At 36.6% G+C, this 19,494-nt stretch overlaps 1 protein-coding gene across 1 annotated transcript in view; it reads left to right on the top strand.

Moving 5' to 3' along the window:
- LOC109395055 (cytochrome c oxidase subunit 7B2, mitochondrial) overlaps positions 1–19,494 on the top strand; it is a 107,371-nt gene that overhangs the window by 33,030 nt on the left and 54,847 nt on the right. The window contains exon 2 of the mRNA XM_019665778.1: positions 8,589–8,644. The gene's annotated coding sequence lies outside the window, so the exon portion shown is untranslated. The remainder of the gene's footprint in view (positions 1–8,588; positions 8,645–19,494) is intronic.

The raw sequence follows: 19,494 nt of genomic DNA, 5'->3' as shown, positions 1-19,494 counted from the left end.
GGGCCCCTTAGAGATTGATTCCAGGTTAGGTCAGGAAAAATACAAGAGAAGCCTGTAACATCTGTGGTGCTAGAAAGTAAGAAAATGCTAAGAAGATTTTAAAAAATATGATGACTTGTCAAAAGAGCATAGGAGATAGCCTGAAGGAGCCTCTAATGGCCAACACTAGAACAAATAGAGCAACAAAATAAATAATGATGGTATTAGATTTTAACGCAGAGAATAAAAGAAAATACCCATGAGTTCTTTGTGATATTAGTAAATAATTTCATAAATAAGCAAATACACAGAGTGGAAGAGAGAGGTCTTCCTCACAGTAGAATTTCAATTAATAAATGAAAACAGAGAATCATCATTAGTAAACAACACAGTAATACATGTTGCAGACAAAATCCTCTACGGTTAGTTGGAGGGATATGAGGAGAAACAGGATTTGCATTGTCTCAATGTATGTCCCCAAGATACTTTCAACTACAAAAAGAGAACCATGGGGAAACCTGGCTAACACCAACATAATGTCACTAGTAACATGACATACTGATAGACATCGTTAACCCCTTGGTATGATGAACTGAGAAAGTCACATTGTTTTTGTGGTATTTCTCTCAAAAAACTGCATAACCTCATTCTAATCTTGAGAGATTATTGGACAAACTTGTACAAAACTTTCACCACTTCTATTCAACATAGCATTGGAAGTCCTAGCCAGAACAATTAGGCAAGAAAACGAAACAAAAAGCATCCAAATTTGAAAAGAAGAAGCACCTCTGTTTGCAGATGTCATGCTCTAATATGTAGAAAACCCTAGAGACTCCACCAAAAAACCATTAGCACTAATAAACAAATTCAGAAATGTTACAGGTTTCAAAATCAACATACAAAAATCAGTTGGATTTCTGTACACTAATAACAAGTTATCCAAAAAATAAAGAAAACAATCCCATTTATAATATCATCAAAACAATAAAATACTTAGGAATAAATTTAATCAAGGTGGTGAAAGACCTGTACACTGAAAACTGTAACACAATAATGAAAGAAATTGAAGATGACATAAATACATGGAAAGATATCTTGTCTCCATAGAATGTAAGAATTGATATTGTTAAATTATTCATACTGCTCAACGCCATCAATAGATTCAGTGCAATCCCTATCAAAATTCCAATGACATTTTTTCCCCCACAGAAATAGAAAAAGCAATCTTAAAATTTGTATGGAACCACAAAAGACCCCATATAGCCAAAGACATCTTGAGAAGGAACAAAGCTGGAGGCATCATATTTCCTGATTTTAAATTATAATTAAAAGCTATAATCAAGAAGTATAGTTCTGGCATTAAAACCAGACACATAGACCAATGGAACAGAATTCAGAGCCCATAAATAAACCCACACATATATGGTCAATATTTGACAAGGGTGATGGTGGTGAAAGAGTATATACTTCAAATTATGAGATGAGTAAGTTCTAATATACGGAATGGCAACTATAGTTAACAATACTGTTTTGTGTTCTTGAAAATTGCTAAGAGAATAGACCTTTTTTTTTCCCTCTTATGATTTTTATTGGGGAATAGGGGAAGAGGAACAGTGTTGGGGAATTGGGGAAGGGGAACAGCCAAGTAGTTGTCCTTCAGTCTTAGTTGTGGAGGGCACAGCTAGCTCAGCTCCAAGTCCAGTCACCATCCGGCCACATGTTGGCGGCTTGCAGCCGCTCAGCTCAAGATGCCGTGGTCATCTTATTGCAGGTGGGTGTAGCCCACCATCCCATGCGGGAGTCGAACTGCCAACCTTGTTGTTAGGAGCATGTGCTCTCACTAGCTGAGCCATCCTGCCTCTTGTTGGCAGCTCAGTGGCAGCTCAGCCCGGGCACAGCTCACTGGCCTATGTGAGAATCCAACAGGCAACCCTGTTGCTCAGCGCTGGCACTCTTAACCAACTGAGCCACTCAGCTGACCTGAGAATAGATCTTAAATGTTCTTATCAAACACACAAAAAAATGTTAAATATGTGAGGTGATGATTATATAAACTCGTCTTATTGTGGTAATTATTTTGTAGTATATATATATATATATATATGTATCAAATCATCACTTTGTACACCTTAAACTTTACACAGTGTTATATGTCAATTATAACACTTATAAAAAATTATAATTATAAAAAAATTATAAAATTATAAAAAAAGATGTGTGTTTTTATTAGAATACAGATGGATTTGTATTGAACTGCAAAGCCAGTGTTCTTGGGAGCCACCCACCTTCTTGGATCCTGTCATGGGCCAGAACCCCTCTGATGACAACTCCCCTGCCCACTGTTCCTGTATTTCCCAATAACTTGTATTACCTCTTTGTTTCTGCCTCTGTCACCTTCTATTTTGTCATGCCATAATTTTCTTGGTATTCCTTAATTCAAATCCAAAGAAAAAGAAATAGTTTGGCCTCAATAATTTTTTTTTTTTTAGTTGAACCAGTCCTCATCTAATGTCACAAGCTAACCTAATGGGTTCACTGTCCTTGGATTAGATACCTACCCCAGGTCCAGTGATTTCTGGTCCTTTGGAGGCCTGGTCACATGATATACAAAGCCTGGCTACTAATGATTACGTTCTTCAGGAATAATGGCTTTAGCAGCTTCTTATAATGTTGGCAGGCAATGTATTTGTCCTATGTAGAGTAGCAGTGTGTTCTCACTAATATTAACATTGATAAATAAATACAATAATACCTTGGTTTTCGAGAATAATTCATTCTGGAAGTAAATTACTCATATTGCAAGACATTGCTCGTTTAACAAGTTAAAATATATTAGAAATGTTTACTCGTCTTGCGGAACACTTGCAAACCATGTTACTCGCAATCCAAGGTTTTACTGTATACTGCTTTGTAATGCTAGTAATCAACTTACATATTTTGCCTTCCTTTCAGGCTATAGTTGGTTTCACATATATAACTTCATGTGACACTTCACATTAAAATGAAGTAAAGTCTTATCCTTTAGGGGAGTAAAAAATAGATAGTAATATTGAGGTGTGTTTTTTACATGAGATATTTATACTGTGTGAATACATTGTGCATTGTAAAGTACAAGATATTCATGTTCATTTAGCTCTCCAACTTGTCCTCATAAGTAATAATTATTGATGGGTATATGCATCAATAACACAAAGAGTAATAGTCAAAAGAATCACAGTATAAATCCTGGAAGGACCTATGTATTAATATTAAATTTAACACCTTAATTTTAGCAATTTGAGGCCAATTTATCTATCTTTCTAAAGACCATTAGAGGGACATGAGCTCTGATTTTTGCTTTAATCTAATGATCCTTGCAATAAATTCTTAGACTTTATCACCCAGGAAAAAAAGTTTTTTTCTTTGATAAGATGAAATACTTCTTTTTGTTGGAAATAAGTTTACACAATCTGTATTTCCATCTTTGTAACAGTTATATATATAATATAAATATAGTTATAAATATAGCACAGGGCTATATTTAATTGTCAAATATAATTATACAGGCATATTTTAAAAAATGATTATTGTCCCCAATTCATTAAACTAATTGTTGAGTAGAAACTATGGGCTTAACATAGTTTAAAATAGGTCCTTTTTATTTAGTTATAGTTAATATACATTTACTTAATGGTATATTTCCATTTGTTTGTCTAAATGTATACAGTAAGTCCTCACTTAATGTCATTGATAGGTTCTTGGAAATTGTGACTTCACATGAAATGATGTATAACAAAACCAATTTTACCATAGGCTAATTGATACAAACAAATGTTAAGTTCCTATGGAATATTTATGGTCACAAATCATGACCAAACTTCTGAATAAAAACTTAAAACATTTCTAATATTAAACATTGAAATAAATGTGAGCTGTATACATATTTAAGGAATATTAATAAAAACAAGTAAGATAATTCCTTTCTAACCTGATTATTCCAGTTCAGGGTCGTGGGTGGCCAGAGCCTGTCCCACCCAGCATCTTAGGGTGCAAGGTGGGAACCCATTCTTGACAGGGCGCCCTTCCACTGCAGCAGGCACTCACATACCCACACCCATCCTATGACAATTGAGATGCGCCATTTCTCCTAATGTGTATATCTTTGGGATGTGGGAGGAAACTGGAGTGCCCAGAAAAACCACAGACAGGGGAGAACGCGCAAACTCCACACAGACAGTGGCCCTGACCTGTAATTGATTTTTTCCCTCATTAACATTTATAGTAAAACTGTTGAACAAAATTATGTCATTTGAGGACCTTCTGTATTTTCATTTTCATGCAAGCCACTGCAGTCATTTTGGCAAATACCTAATCAGTCAAATAATGAATATTGAGCACATACTATGTGCTAAAATGCATATCAGTGAAAAGCTAATAGGAGTCTCTGCTATGGAGGTGCATATATTCAAGTGAAGATAGGCAGAAAAAGAATAGAAAAGCTCTTAGTAATAAGTTGAAAACTCTGCAAGCCATGATCAAGTCTTAGTGCCTCACAATGCCAAGGACTTTACTGAGAATAATTAAGACTGCTAAATTGAACAGACTGAAACATAGGAGCAATTGATGTAATCTGTTAGCCTTGATGATGGACCAATCTGGGGAAAAGCTGATGGTGCAAGGGGCACAGCTGTATTTCTAGGTCAGGAAGAATATATATTGATAAATATGTATTTTGTGTGTGTTTGTGTTACTGTATATATATACACACACACACACACACACAGAGGGTGCCAAAAAATGTATACACATTTTAAGAGAGAAAAAAATTGTTAAAACTGTAACACTCAATATATACCAATAACAAAAGATGAATACAAGTCATATGCATACATTTTTTGGCACCCCTGGTATGTGTGTGTGTATTTACTCTGCCTAACACACACACACACACACACACACAATTGAGCCTTGAACAACATGCATTTGAACAGTGTGGGTCCACTTAATGTGTATGCATTTTCAATAAGTACAGTATCCATGGGTTTTGCATCATGGATTCAGCTAACTGCTGATGGATAACAAGATTCTCAGATGTGGAGGGATGCCGGTATGCATTGTTCTACATCATTTTATGTAAGGGATTTGAGCATCTGTGGATTTTGGTATCCTCGGGGGGTCCTGGAACCAATCCCCTTGCAGATACCAAGGGCCAACTCTAGCTAACTTTTGGGGGAGTCAAAGTTATACTTGGTTTTTCAGTTTTTCAACTGCAGAGGGTAAGACTCCTACCCCTGCGTTATTCAGGGGTCTACAACACACACACACACACACACACACACGTGTGCACACACAGAGAGGGAGAGAGAGAGAGAGAGAGAGAGAGAGAGAGAGAGAGAGAGAGAGAGAATATTAACATAAAAGGGACACATTTTGGATAGTATTATTATTATAAAACAAAAACTTTGAATTCTCCTCTATTTGTTTTTTTTAATTCAGTTTGCCTTTCTATGTAACTAAGTAAGTGCTCAATACTTCTTCATTGAGTGAATGGAGAAGAAATTGATTTCAAAGCATTATAGGAAAATAAGATGCTCACTGTAGATAAATCTAAATAAAAGCTGAATACTAATCACGTTAGGACATAATAGAGTCTTCCATTGTGTGACAATATAAATAGTATAAGATTGCATACAGATTACAGATGTACAAAAAGTAGCAGGGCAGCCTCTTTCACTGAGTTAGACCTAGTTAATTTAGACCTTGCACATACTACATACTCATTAGATTTGGTTGTATTGATTAAAAAATAAATTAAAAGCCTATCTAAACGTGTTCAGTAACAATGAAAAGTTTAAAAATAGGCTATGTTAGCTACTTAGTAATTAAAATGAGCTGACTTTGATTGGTATTAAGTGTTAGCCAGTTTTGAAATACCAACTTTCAAAGCCTTATAAATCATGAAGTAACACAACCCTGGCACTAATTAGGTTTTCTGGGGAACCTAATAAGGTTGCATGTCATTCACTTAGCATTGCCTCTTACCACTTTCTCCTTGGAAGTAGGCTGGGATGAATGTGACACGACCTGGCTTTTCTCTTGTATCCCTTTCAGTAGTGATTACCTATGAGCTGGCTAGATAACAAGGGACCCTATCTCCTCGAAAACAAAATAAAATAAAAATCTGCAGGAAAATTCATTATTGCTAAAAAATAACTAAATTTTCAATGCAAGGACTAATCATATTGTAAGTGAATCTAGAGCAGAAAGAACTGAACGCTTTTTGTCTTCTACCAATTCCCATGCCTTTTATTCTAGGAAGGGGAAAAGTAGAGCACCCCAAGGCTGGAATGCGGTGGACTCCACTTGGTTTCTCTTGTCCTTTTCACCATGATTACCTATGAGCCTTTAGCAGGTCAGCCGACTCATCTTTGCCTTTGCTCCTTATTTTCTGTTTCAGATTTCTCTGAAGGGAGCTGGCAGTAAACCTTGGTTTTAAACCTCTTAACGTTTTTCCTTTGGGTTTTCTCTTACCTCACTGGCCTCTCTTTCTTGGTCCTTTTCTCGTGTCTCTCTCCTCTCTCCTTGGCCTCTAAATGTAGTAACTCGGGGCTTGCATTACTTTTCTATTGTTGCATAACAAATTCCCACAAATTTAGTGACTTAAAACAACGCACCTTTAGTATTTCACAGTTTCTTTGGGTCAGAACTTGGGGCACAGCTTACCTATATCTTCTGCAGGACTGCAGTCAGGATATTTGGGGTATCACCTGAATGCTTGACTAGAGAAGGATTTATTTCCAGTTTTCCTCGTTGTTGGCAGAATTTCTTTTCTTGAGGTTATAGTAGTGAGGGCGTCATTATCTTGTTAGCTGGAGGCTGGACCCCTTAATGAAATGCCAGCTAGAGGCTGCCCCCAGTTATTTGCTAGGTGGGTTCTCCAACATGGCTGCTTGCTTCCACAAAATCAACTACTGAAGGAAAAGCTCCAGCAAAATGGGTGCTATAATTTTATATAATGTAATAATGTGATTACACAGTGTAATTCATATATATCCTGCACATAGTCTATTGGTTAGAAACCAGTTACAGGTGCTGCCCACACAGTAGGTAATGGAAATCCTAGAAGGACATGACCACCGGGAGGCAGGGATAATGGAGCCACCTAAAAGTCTACCTACTCCAGGCTAGTCTTCTGCCCTCTCTCTTCTCTGCACTCACTTCCTCTTGTATCTCATTGATTTAAATACTGTCAGTGAGTGGACAGTGTTCTCTTTTGTGTGTAGAGCTTGATCTCCATATCTAAATTCCAGACTATACAGCTAACTGCTTGCTTTGTGTTGCTCCTCTTGGGTATATCTAATGGACGTATCCAAATAAAAATAATTATCTCCCTCAGTAACCTGCATTTTCCATAGTTTCCTAGTCCTACTTAATGGCAGCTCTGTCCTTTCAGTTGCTCAGATAAAAAACCTTTGTGTTTTCCTTGACCCTTCCTATTCTCTCATAACCAGCATCCAATTTATCAAACCTTTTTTAAATTTGCCATTTCTTGGTTAGTGTCCTCATCTTCACGTGGCACTAGGACCTGATGCAAAACATAGGTCACTTGGTGGCTCCCTGGCAACCATTCCAGTGGGAAGTAAATTCTAGCTTTACTTTCTAGCATCTGACTCAGGGCCTGCTTGTAACAGGATAGACCCCATGGAACCCCAACACCACCGCTCTCTGATTTGCTATAGATGGAAACTCGTGCGGCTTTGCCATATACTGGATTGCTTCATGTCAAGTGTTGCCTCTCATCAAACAAGACTGCATTTGCTTTGATGAACCTCTCAGTACTTGTTTGACTCCGAAGTAACACAGGTAATGGTAGCCACCAGACGCCTCTCCTCACGTACTTTCCTGCAGGGTTTGCTCTCCTGTGGCCTGTCTTCTTTTCGTCCTATGTTTGTCTTTTTTTCCTTCTCCCCCACACCCTCAAACACTGTTAAAATCTGTTTCTGCATAGCTAGGACTTCCCATCATTCACATACACTTTGGTCTAAAGTAGTAAATAAATGTATTATTTTCTCCAGGTGTATTTTTACTGTATACCAATACTCTTGTTATAGAATGATTGTTTTTCCCTTTCCTATCAACAGAATTTGAGACATTAATATGCTTGTTGATTTAATTTAGGGCACAAACAGTAGAAAGGTTCATGCCTATTCCCTTGAACTTACATTGAATAAGTAGCTACTTACTCTCTATACATATTAGGTGAACCTTGGCTAGAATGCTCCCTGTTTGAACGTGCGCATAGGTAGATGGTGACTCACAGAGGCAGCTGGTAGAAAAAAAGGGGTGATCTCCTCTACATTGGCTGTGAAAATTTTATAAACTCCTTTTTCACCACAATAGAAGAGGGGTAGCTATGTCCTTTTCCTTTCATATACTTTTTGATTCTCTCTTTTCAACTTTTAAGTTACTTGTTAAAGTTTATTTCATCAGATACATTTATATAAAAATATTACTGTTACTGGAGTAGTAGTATGTGGTGATTTTTCTCTGGGTAATATGGCCCACAATTACCTTTTGTCTTTTTCTGTTTTCTTGAAGCCTCACACTGATTTTCTAATTATATTTTTCAGGAACCTGAACCTTGAACTTTCTGAGGAGAGCATCTGAACTTCAGAATTCCTACCAGGTAATGAGAAATATGGAAAAGGCCCACACTGCCCAGATAAAAATTTCACTATTAGTGCCAATTTTAGGTTGCTTTGAGAATCTCTTTTTTTAACAAAAGAAAACAAAGTAACGAAAAGAAATTTTATAAAAAATCAAATTGACAGTGAAACCGTTTTTTAAAGTTGTATGTACTCGTAAGCACTATATTATTCAGAATTAGCCTAACAACAGAAAGAATAAGACAGATGTCAGTCCAAATAAACAGATGTTTCCAAAGAAAGAGACTTTCTATCAGCAAAAAATGTTTTACTTAATACACTAAATACAGTTTTAACAACATAAACAGTTGGATGCAAAAGAGAATATGTATTTTGTCAGCAAACAATTTGGAGAGATAAGCACTTGTTGCAAGTACTACATGGTTACAAAAATCTTTCATTTTGGCCTGCTGAGACTACCACGTGTTTCAAAATGTCATCCATCATTTCAGTGTTAAGAGCGCCCCCTGGTGTGATTGTATAATGATATGTTTATGAGACATTTAGACATTGTTTTTAAAATCTCATTTTGCTATTAGATGACGATGGGCATTTTTTTTTAATGGTAGATTGACTTGGTCAGTATGGTGTGTAACTATCTGGAAATATCAATTAGTTTTTTTTCCTTGCCCTTGCCCATGGTTATATCTGTAGTCACTCGTCAGCTTGAGAGTAGAATTTGGAAATATCTTATCCTCAAACTACTTTAGTTTAAATTAATAACCAATAACATATCATTTAGTAAATGTGAAATTATATACGTAGGTGAAATTTTACCGGATAATCAAATTCTGTGGTGGTACTAACTGTTAAGTGACAAATTGCAGTTTCTTTCTGGTAAACTCATGGGCACTTTAAATTACACATGAAAATTCAGACATGTTTTGATTTTGAAATATTCATGGTGAGAAAAAAGTTAATCCAAGTTTTGAGATTTTCCTTACCACCCATCAGCCTCTCTATAGCCACAAAACTTGCACATTTAAACATAATTCATCCCTGAATCATAAATAGAGCTCTCATCTATCCCTCAAATCACCCCAACCCCTTAAATTCTCATTCAAAATTGTCAGTTTAGTACCTCTTTTATAACTATCATTTTTCCTTGCATTTAATCTGTAGCCCTTTGGGAATAATTAAACCATCCTTGCAAAGTAAAAGTGTGCATAATATTTTAAACTACATGCCTTTAAATTTGATAATTGCCATTCTATTTCCCCCTACTGTCTCTTCTCCAGACTAAATTATTTTGATGGTTTCTCATAGGTTCTATGTTCTAAGCCTGGTCATTTTTAGGGTTATAATATTGAACTGTTTGCAGTAGACAGCTTTTACTTTCATTTTGTTCTGTATGCTGCCTCATTTAATTCTGAAGCTTTAAGCTCAGTACAGTATTTATATTAAGTTCTGGCTTGTTGAAAGGATATCTTCTAAAATGTAGAGTACAAACACATCAGAGCAATGAACCTACCATACTATACCTGTGTTTGAATCATGGTTCTCATATTGATGAACACCGTAACCTTGGGCAAGCCACCTACCTCTTCAGAGACTCAAAGTCTTCTTCGGTAAAAGTTGCTACTTCACAAGATATTAATTCATCCTTTACATTAATGTGTATTTAAGACTTACTATAAGCCAGATTTGGGGCTGGGTGCCTCACGAGCACTTACTTGTCACAACAATTCTGTGAACTAGGTGCTAGTATTTCTATATTATTGATGAGGCTTAGAGAGGTTAAGAAACATGATTAATGCAAAAGCCAGGACTCTAATCGAGGTCTTTTCTGACCTAAAGTGAGCTCATAACCAGTATGCTGTACATTTGCTTTAATCATATTTACTCATTTATGCTAATTTGATTTCATTATTCTTAAAGTCAAATAATCTCACAATGCATCAACATAGAGAAAAACAATCTTTTCAAAAAGAGGAAGTGGATCCTTTAACATGGATGCTCTTCTTTTCTGGAAACCAGAATGACTGGCATTTATTCTTTATAGTTTTTTAAAACTAGGCAGTGAGTGCAGTAAGAGATTCCTTTTATTAGCATAGTTGAGCTGGTAAGAGCAGTGACAAGGACTTTTGGTTTAGTGAACCTTAAAGTACCTTTATGCATAATATAAAGGCAGGATAATAAAATGCTAATTTTAGAAACTGTTGCATGCTTCAACTCACCATTTCTGTTGGTTTTCTCTCGACCTGGGAACATAAACTATTCCTATGTACTATGCTATTCTATTTAGTATGTAATTATTTGGATTAGCTCTGTGAAGCTGCATCATTTTCCTCGTGGTTCAAGAATTTTTTCCTGATATTTTAGATAGCAGATTTTATTCTTCAATTGCTACAGAGGTCAATGTAGTAAGTTTCTCATTTTGTTAATAAGTCGTTTTGAAGTCTTCTAAGTAACTCACCATGGAAACATGCTGTGAACACGCTTGTTCTTTGCTTAATAAAATCTTGTGTTTCATATTATCCCCTTGGCCCTTGAGATTTGCTCTAGGAAGTAGGCTGTTCAACTATGATTCAAGAACACATCGAATGGCACTTGGCTCAGTGAACTCAGTTTCAATGGCTGAGTTTTTTTGATGAAGTTGTCTCATGTTTTTCTTGGGTCAGATGTATGGACATTAATATGAACAAGTGTGTATGTTATATCTTACTGAGGTAGCACATTACCCCAAACACACGCTATCCTTCGGAAAGTTGGCTCAATCATTATTGAATCAGTGAATGATTGAAGAAATTGGAGTTGTCTTAATTTTCTACCCTCGTTTCTGCCCCACTTGTTCCCCTTGCCTGCCCACTAACACACACACACACACACACACACACACACACACACACACACATTTCTTGAATGTGTTCTTTAACTTTGACTTGTTTAATGTCCATGGAATCAGTACCTATTTTTCCAAATCCTTTGATATTGTTTTGGGGTAGGCCTTCATATTTTTCACTTCAACAACTGGAATAGTCCTTTAACTGAATTCTCTCTCTCCAGTGTTACCTGTCTAAATAAATTGTCCCCAGTAGGACCACGATAATTTTCCTAAAGCATAGAACTAATAACAGCTTAAAATTACTTAGTGTCTCATTGTCCAAAGTGACCCTTTGGTTCTTGCTTACCTCTCTTCTAATTTATCTCACTACCATTGTCCTCAACCGTTGAATTCTGTGCTTTGCGCCACTGAAAAAATGATAAATCCCAGAGTGCTTTTTATTTTCTTTGCCTTCCTGTGCCTCTATGCACTAATGCTCTATGCCAGTAACATCCTTCTGCACTTCTTTTGGTGGGCTCCATTTTCTCCTATAACAGTTCTTCCCCAGCTAAACTCCCACTCCACAAGCACCAAATCTGAGTTACGTGCCTCTTCAGTGGACCACTGCAAGACCCTATGCTCAGTTCTGTTATTGCAAAGTTCAGTTTAAAGTGGGCAGCTTGAAGGCACGTAGTATATTAATGTATCATAGTGCCAGATATATAGACAATGCTCAGGAAAACTTTTATTTGTGAAGCCCATGAAGAAGCTGAATGGAAAACAGAAATACACTGTGTTAGGATTCCTGTAAGGCCCATGCCTCAATCAGGCTTCAAAGTGCATAGATCAAAATGCCTGATTACAGTCCCCCATTATTAGGCAGGACAGTGAAGCAGCCATTAGTTGACATCATATGTGCTCTCATTTACAATGACTGTCTTATAGTTACATCGACTCTCCCAGCATTCGTATACTCAGTATGCCTCTGCGACAGATTTATCATGGCTTACTCTAAATATTCATTCTCCTCTCCTTCTTATTTGTGGAATCCCAGTATTGTTGCAGGCAAACAGAGAGAGAGAGAGAGAGAGAGAGAGAGAGAGAGAGAGAGAGAGAGAGAGAGACAGAGAGAGAGACAGAGAGAGAGAAAGGAAATACAATCCCCTTATTTTCTCATTCTTCTTGTTGCTATGGGAGACAATCTGTCATAATTCTGTTCAGTGAAATATAAAGAGAAATCAGACGAAATTTCTGGGAAGGTTCTGCTTTCTTGATACAGATATTGCCTTATCTTCCTTCTGGCCCTTTCTTTCTCATTCCTGGAAGTTACACATGACGACTGGAACTAGAGCAGCCACCTTGCATCATTAAAAGGACAGGATTATTACTGAGGTTTTAGCTATGACATCCTTGAACTTCCAAATCGATACCAGTAATTTCCTTCCCCTGGACTTCTTATTACATGAGAAAAATTTTCCATCTTGTGTTTAAGTCATTGCTATTTGGGTTTTCTGTTGCATCAAGTGACTCAATTCCCTAAGTGATACTTAGTATTACAGGTAAAAGGAATGCATTAGAAGCTACTGGTGTACGTTTCTTGTCTCTCCACTTATATTTTATATTTGTTAACTCGACAACCATGTATTTAGACCTGCTGTCACCATGTACTACCTTAGACCCTAAGGTATAAGGACTGAAACACCATTCTGTGGAAATAGCTTACAGTCTTGGGGGTGGAGGGAGCAGGCACAGAGGCATACAAATAATTACAATGTACAATGCAATATAAGATAACATACATAATCTGGCAATTACCACAGTAGTCTATGTAGAAGAACTTAAGGGTAAGTAGAAAAGAGTATTTGCAATTTGATCAAGCTTTCCTAAAATATTAAAATTTTTGAAATCAGAGAAATGAGTCTCTCGTCTGGGATTTCGGGCACTCTGCACAGGAAGGACTTAATCCTTGTGCCTTTTCAATGACAGAGTGTAGGTGGTCACTTACTTTTATGTATCAGCCTTGCTGCCTCTTACTAATAATTAAAATGAACAGTCTAGGAGACTAGAGATAAAATACACACTTTGAACTGCTGACAGGCTGTCTTTGGAAAGACAAATTGGTGAACAGCAACCAAAGGGGGTGGGAGTGGGGGGGGGGCAAGAAATGACACAGGAAGTTGCCAAGGATTCTATTGACACGCAGACTGAAGGAGTAAGCCAAGAGCTGTAACAAGGAAGGCAGTAAACAAGAAACTGTAAAGCTCAGTGGTTGAAAGGCAAGAGTGAGTTAGTGGAGAGAGACATCAAAACATCAGGCAGCCGACAGCCCGGAACAAACTCACAATGAGAGAGGGCTAGGGAACAAGCCTCCTCAAGAGAGCTCGAAAATAGGCTGCTCTCCTCCGGGACTCTCGACGACGTCTGTGAGGAAAGCCAGAGCAGATTATAATGACACTATTTATAAAATTATGGAGACTCAAAGGAATTAAAATGAGAGAGTGGTCTCAAAATAAAGCATAAAAATTATAATCAGTTGATACTTTAAAGAGGCATTAAATGCTCAAAGAACCTGTTTCAAAAAGAGGGTCCAGGGACATTGGCAATGGTTTCAGTGCTTGATCTTGTGATTTTTTTGGGTCCAGATTTTGAAATGAATTAAATTACCCCAGAAAGGCAAAGTCAATGTGGAATGACCTTCCTGGGATTTCAGGCCTTGGGATAGCTGCAGAAGGAAATTTGAGCACATTAACCATTTCTTCTAACTGTGACACACAGGGTTTTCCACATGAGTGCAAGCAAAGCTGCCAGTGATCCAGGTTTGAATAATAAGGACTGATCATCTCTATTATGTCACACCCTTGAGAGAAGCTATAAACACCAATAAAGCATCAGGACATGTTGTGCCCTCACAGAGCACTCCCTACGTTTACTCTACCCAGGATTAATGGACGCTTTGATGCATGAGCAGCAGGGTCTGATAGAGAATTATAGATGTTCTTCTATGGCACAAACCCAATCTTCCTGCAAAAAACAGAGAACTAACATAAGCTAACAGGTGTTTTGGCTTCTATGACCATATTCTATCTTTACTCTTCATCTAATAAGGAATGCTCATTACCTCATCTAATTAAGTTTGAGAGTGGTTTTCTGAAATATATATATATATATATGTAATATTGTTTGCATTTTAGTACACATATATTAAAATATAATAATGTATGCTATAATATTATAAATGATCTAAATTATTTCCCATGTGAGATATATAGCTAGTTCATTCACGATTTTTTTACATTGAAAGTGTTACCTTGTGAGGCAGTGTGATTACTTTGCATGATGTCAAATGCCATAGAATAGGGGTGTGACCTAAATACCTTTTACCACTCCTTCATAATATGATGCTGATCTAGAATGTGTAAATTTACCTAAATTGTTTTTTTTTTTTTAAGATTTTATTGGGGAATTGGGGAAGGGGAACAGACAGGTAGACATATTGCTGTTTTGTTCTTCAGTCTAGTTGTGGAGGACATTGCTTCTCTGTCCCATGTTAGTATGATCATTGCGCTCTTCCCTGGTGAGGCAGGTTGGTTGCCGGTCATTGGTTGGACGCTTACAGCAGCTCCCGGCAGCTCACGCTGGCTGTCGGCTGCTCATGTAGCTCACGGCAGCCCACTGCAGCCCCGCTGCAGCCTACGCCATTGCCGGCGACTCACAGCAGCCCAGCTCCAGGTCCAGCTGGTGTTCACTATCTTAGCTGTAGAGGGTGAGCGTCACTGGCCCTCAATGTGGAGTCCGAACCGCAGCCCTGGTGCTCAGAGCTCGTGCTCCCAAGTGAGCTCTTAACCAGCTGAGCCACCCGGCTGGCCCAACCTAAATTTTTATTGAAACTATGTTGCGTGTGGTTGGCAGGCTGCTTTGCTTCATCTGTGAAACATAGTAATATACTTTTCAAAGAGGAGATTATTTTCTGGATTTACTTTTTAGCATCCAGGGTTCAGTTAATACCCATGTTCACCTAATCATGTATTCTTTAAAATATTTCGGCCTCAGACCTTCAGAATGAGGAGTTCTGACCTTTTGTGTCTTTCTTCATTTATAAATGTTTTCTATGGTTTATTATTATTATTATTATTCTCCATACATTACCTTGTTTGGTAGTTTTGAAATGTGGCAACAAACTGTATGAGGCAGTATTGGAGCATGTAAAGAAGAATGTTACAAAAAAACCCTTATTCGATACTTAATTGTCATTACTTTTCTAAAAGCACTATTTCCTCCTGATGATGAATCTTATTACCAAAATCATATATTCCTGATCTTTATAAACAAATGTATGATTATAGTGAGCCATTAATATTTGATGAATATGACTTGAAGATTGCATTAGCTTTTCAAAAGAGATCAGGGACATATAATAATCAAGAATTAGTTATGAATATGCATAGGAGTTTGATTTCAGGAGGTTTTTTTTTTCTTTAAACTTTATAGTATCCTCATAAGATTATTTATGTAGGAAGAAATTTTCTTTTATTGCCAATAGTTTTCATGTATAGAGAAGCCAAGTTAATTGTCTTCAGTAATTTATAGCTATACTTGTATGTTTGGGTTGAATCTCATTTTTATGTTGCACAGCCTCCTCCACGTGAGTCTGATGTATACCAGTATATGTGAAAATTCAAAAATATTCAATAAAATTGTGCAGAGTAACAACTGTTGTAATGAAATCATTCTTAGAAATGCATTTAAGGTTTCTGTATTGACTTCAAATTAAATATAATTGCAAAGTATGTGCTATGAACCGAATGTTTGTGTTCTCCCAAAATTCATATGTTGAAATCCTGACCTCCAATGTGATGGTATTAGGAGGTGGGGCCTTTGAGAGGTGATGAAGTTTAGACGAGGTCATGAGGGTGGAGCCCCCATAATGGAATTAGTATTAGCAGTATAAGAATTATAACTATAATCAGTGAAAGAAGAGAGCAAGACCAGAACTCTGTGCCGAGATGCAGTGATATAGCACGCACTGCAGACCAGGAAGAAAGCTCTCACCAGGCACCACGTCTGCCGGCACTTTGATCTCTGATTTCTCAGCCTCTAGAACTGTGAGAAATAAATTCTGTTATTTAAGCAACCCAGTCTGTTATATTTTGTTATAGCATCCTGAGCAGATTAATGCAGTATGAATTAGGAGCCAGGAACAATTTGAAAAATTCAAATCTTTTTCTGATTAAGGTGGGTTACTAAACTCTCAGCTACCTTAGAGTATCAATAAAGAATGGTAACCAAATGATGAATAGTGGACATTACTGAAAAGATAATCTATTAAGAAATAGAATAGTTGGAAATAAAGTGCAGATATTTTCTATAACTAAATTTCAATATTAAAAAACTTGTATCAGTAGAATGCCTAGAGAACAGTATACTAATTAGTTGGATCATTGATGAAAATTGAGCTGAATTTCCTTTGTGAGTCCATCACTGTTGAACCTCTTCAACTGATACTATCTTTATCTTCTCTCCCTTAATATCAGTCATAAGTGGATCTTTGTATTTGGGAACTTCTACTCTGAAGCTAGTTTCTCATTCTGTAGTCATATAGAGAGATAAAGATGGAAAAGGGGTACATATTTATTTGCAAGGGAATTCTCTGATACCACTTTTTGCATTTGTGTCATTTGTCACTTTATGTCACTAATGGAATACAAAAAATTCTAGATAACTAAAGTTTTCAATTAATATTTTGCTGAGAAAAAAAGACTTTCAAATCTTATTTGTTAAAATTACTTTTCAATAGATGAATTTATAATGAAGAGATTGACACTTTCATTATAGTAGTCATTAGTCTGGAAAGTATATAAAAGAGAATTAAGGAGTTTGACATAGTCTAAAATAAAGATGTTTTGTGTATCTCAAAACAGTTATTGCATTTATTTTTCTGATTTTGAAAGCAATCCATTTTTATCATAGGAAGTTTACAAACTAGAGGAACATATGGTTTGCTAATTTTGCTATATGAAACAATGTTGCATCACATAGCCTTGTGCATACACTTGTGTCTGTGTGCAACTATACCTGAAGTTAAAAATGATGTGCATTTGTAATTTGGATAGATGCTTCCAAATTTTCCTTTTCATTATACTGTCATACACATTCCCACCAGAAATATATGAGAACATCCACTTAATTACAACACTCTCACCAACACAGTATGTTTTCAAATTTTTGAGTCTTTACCAATCTATTAGGGAAAAAAAGATGTTCTCTATACTTTTGACTTTTATTTCTCTTAATTATGATTGAGAATTGTTTCATATTTAAGAATCATATTTTCATTTTGATGAATTATCAGTTTATATAAACCGAATATAATCAGGTTGTATCAGTTTATATTCTTTTGAGGGATTATTTGCAAAGGATTTGGAGATTTGCACGTTGCCTGTGACATTAGTTGCCATTATTTTTCTTAATTTGCTTGTCTTTTGATATCCTTATAGGATTTTGCCATTCATTATTTTCTAAATGAAGTTACTTGTTTTAAAAATGTATTTTTAGTGAACAGAAGAAGCCTAGGGGCTTCTAGGTGAGATTATTTTTTAAAACTTCCTTGGTTTCTTTTAGTAATTTTATGCACATTCATTTTATATACTTAAATCATTGATTTATTTAGAATTTATGCTGTTGGACTGATGAGGCAAAGTCATAATTAAGATGAAAAAGAAAAGAGTTGGGATAATAATTAGAGTAAAATTCTTGTGCAAGAAAGATGGATCAGAGCAATCAAATTGGCAACCTAGTTCTAGCATATTTTATGGAAAAATCCATCTTTTTTACAGGAATTTGCAAAGCTGCCTTTATCATATGCACAACTTTCAAATGAGTTATTTTCAGCTTTTATTCCATTGACGTTATATAGTCATGCTTAACACTACCTTGATTTAGTTATTGTACCTGAAAATGCTTTAACATTTTAAAGTATTGTTCTCATACTTTTTGTCTTTTTAAATAAATTTCCCAGTTTTTTTGTGCTTGTTTGTTTTACTATCTGAACTCTAGAATCAGCATATCTAGCTCTCCAAAACAAAGCAAAACCTGCTGACATTTTAAAATTGGAATCATATTACATTATAGTTTGACTTCGGAAAATTGCCATTTTTATGATGTTGAGTGATCCTATCCAAGAATATATGTATATTTCCACATTTTCATTTTGGTTTTTTATCTTTGTCATTTTGATATTTTCTTCAAAAAGAACTCACATATTCTTTGTGAGAATTTTGTTCTTGTTCATTTGATTGCTTTTCCTAGATTTCCTATGTGTTTTACTCCATTATTCTTCCAACTCTTTTCTCTTTGCCTTTTCAGGTCTATCTACAGTTTATAGCTACATATTTATACTTTTCTTTTGAACTGAATTTTTATCTTTAAACTTAAAATGTTTCATGGCATTCCAGTTTGTCATTCAAACAACATTCCCTGTAACCCACCATATTCAACATTCAACATCCTTGTGCACACTCCTCTCTTTTTTTTTTTTTTAGATTTTTTAATTGGGGAATTGGGGGGATGGGAACAGTGCTGGGGAATTAGGGAGAGGGGAACAGACAAGTTGCTGTTGTTTTGTTCTTCAGCTGTTGTTTTGTTCTTCAGTCTAGTTGTGGAGGACGTTGCTTCACTGGCCCAAGTTGGCACCATCATTGCGCTCTTCCCGGGCGAGGCAGATCAGTCGCCGGCTTCTGGACGGCCGCTCACTGCGGCTGCTGGCCGCTCACGCTGGCTGCTGGCTACACATGGTAGCCCATGGCAACCCACTGCCACAGGGACTGCAGCCTACGCCGTCGCCAGCGACTCACGGCAGCCCAGCTCCAGGTTGAGCTGCTGTTCAGCATCTTAGCTGTAGAGGGCAGTGTCACTGGCCCTCATATGTGGGATCCAAACCGGGGCCCTCTGGCGTCCCAAGCCAGTTCTTAACCATCGCGCCACTCAGCCGGCCCCTCCTCTCTTTTTTCTTAAATTGCTGTTATCTACAAAGATTAAATTTACATGAACTGAAGTTTCTCACTTATTCTT

Source organism: Hipposideros armiger, unplaced genomic scaffold (genome assembly GCF_001890085.2).
Source record: "Hipposideros armiger isolate ML-2016 unplaced genomic scaffold, ASM189008v1 scaffold_452, whole genome shotgun sequence".
Classification (NCBI taxonomy): domain Eukaryota; kingdom Metazoa; phylum Chordata; class Mammalia; order Chiroptera; family Hipposideridae; genus Hipposideros; species Hipposideros armiger.
This window is presented reverse-complemented; position numbering and strand designations above follow the sequence as displayed.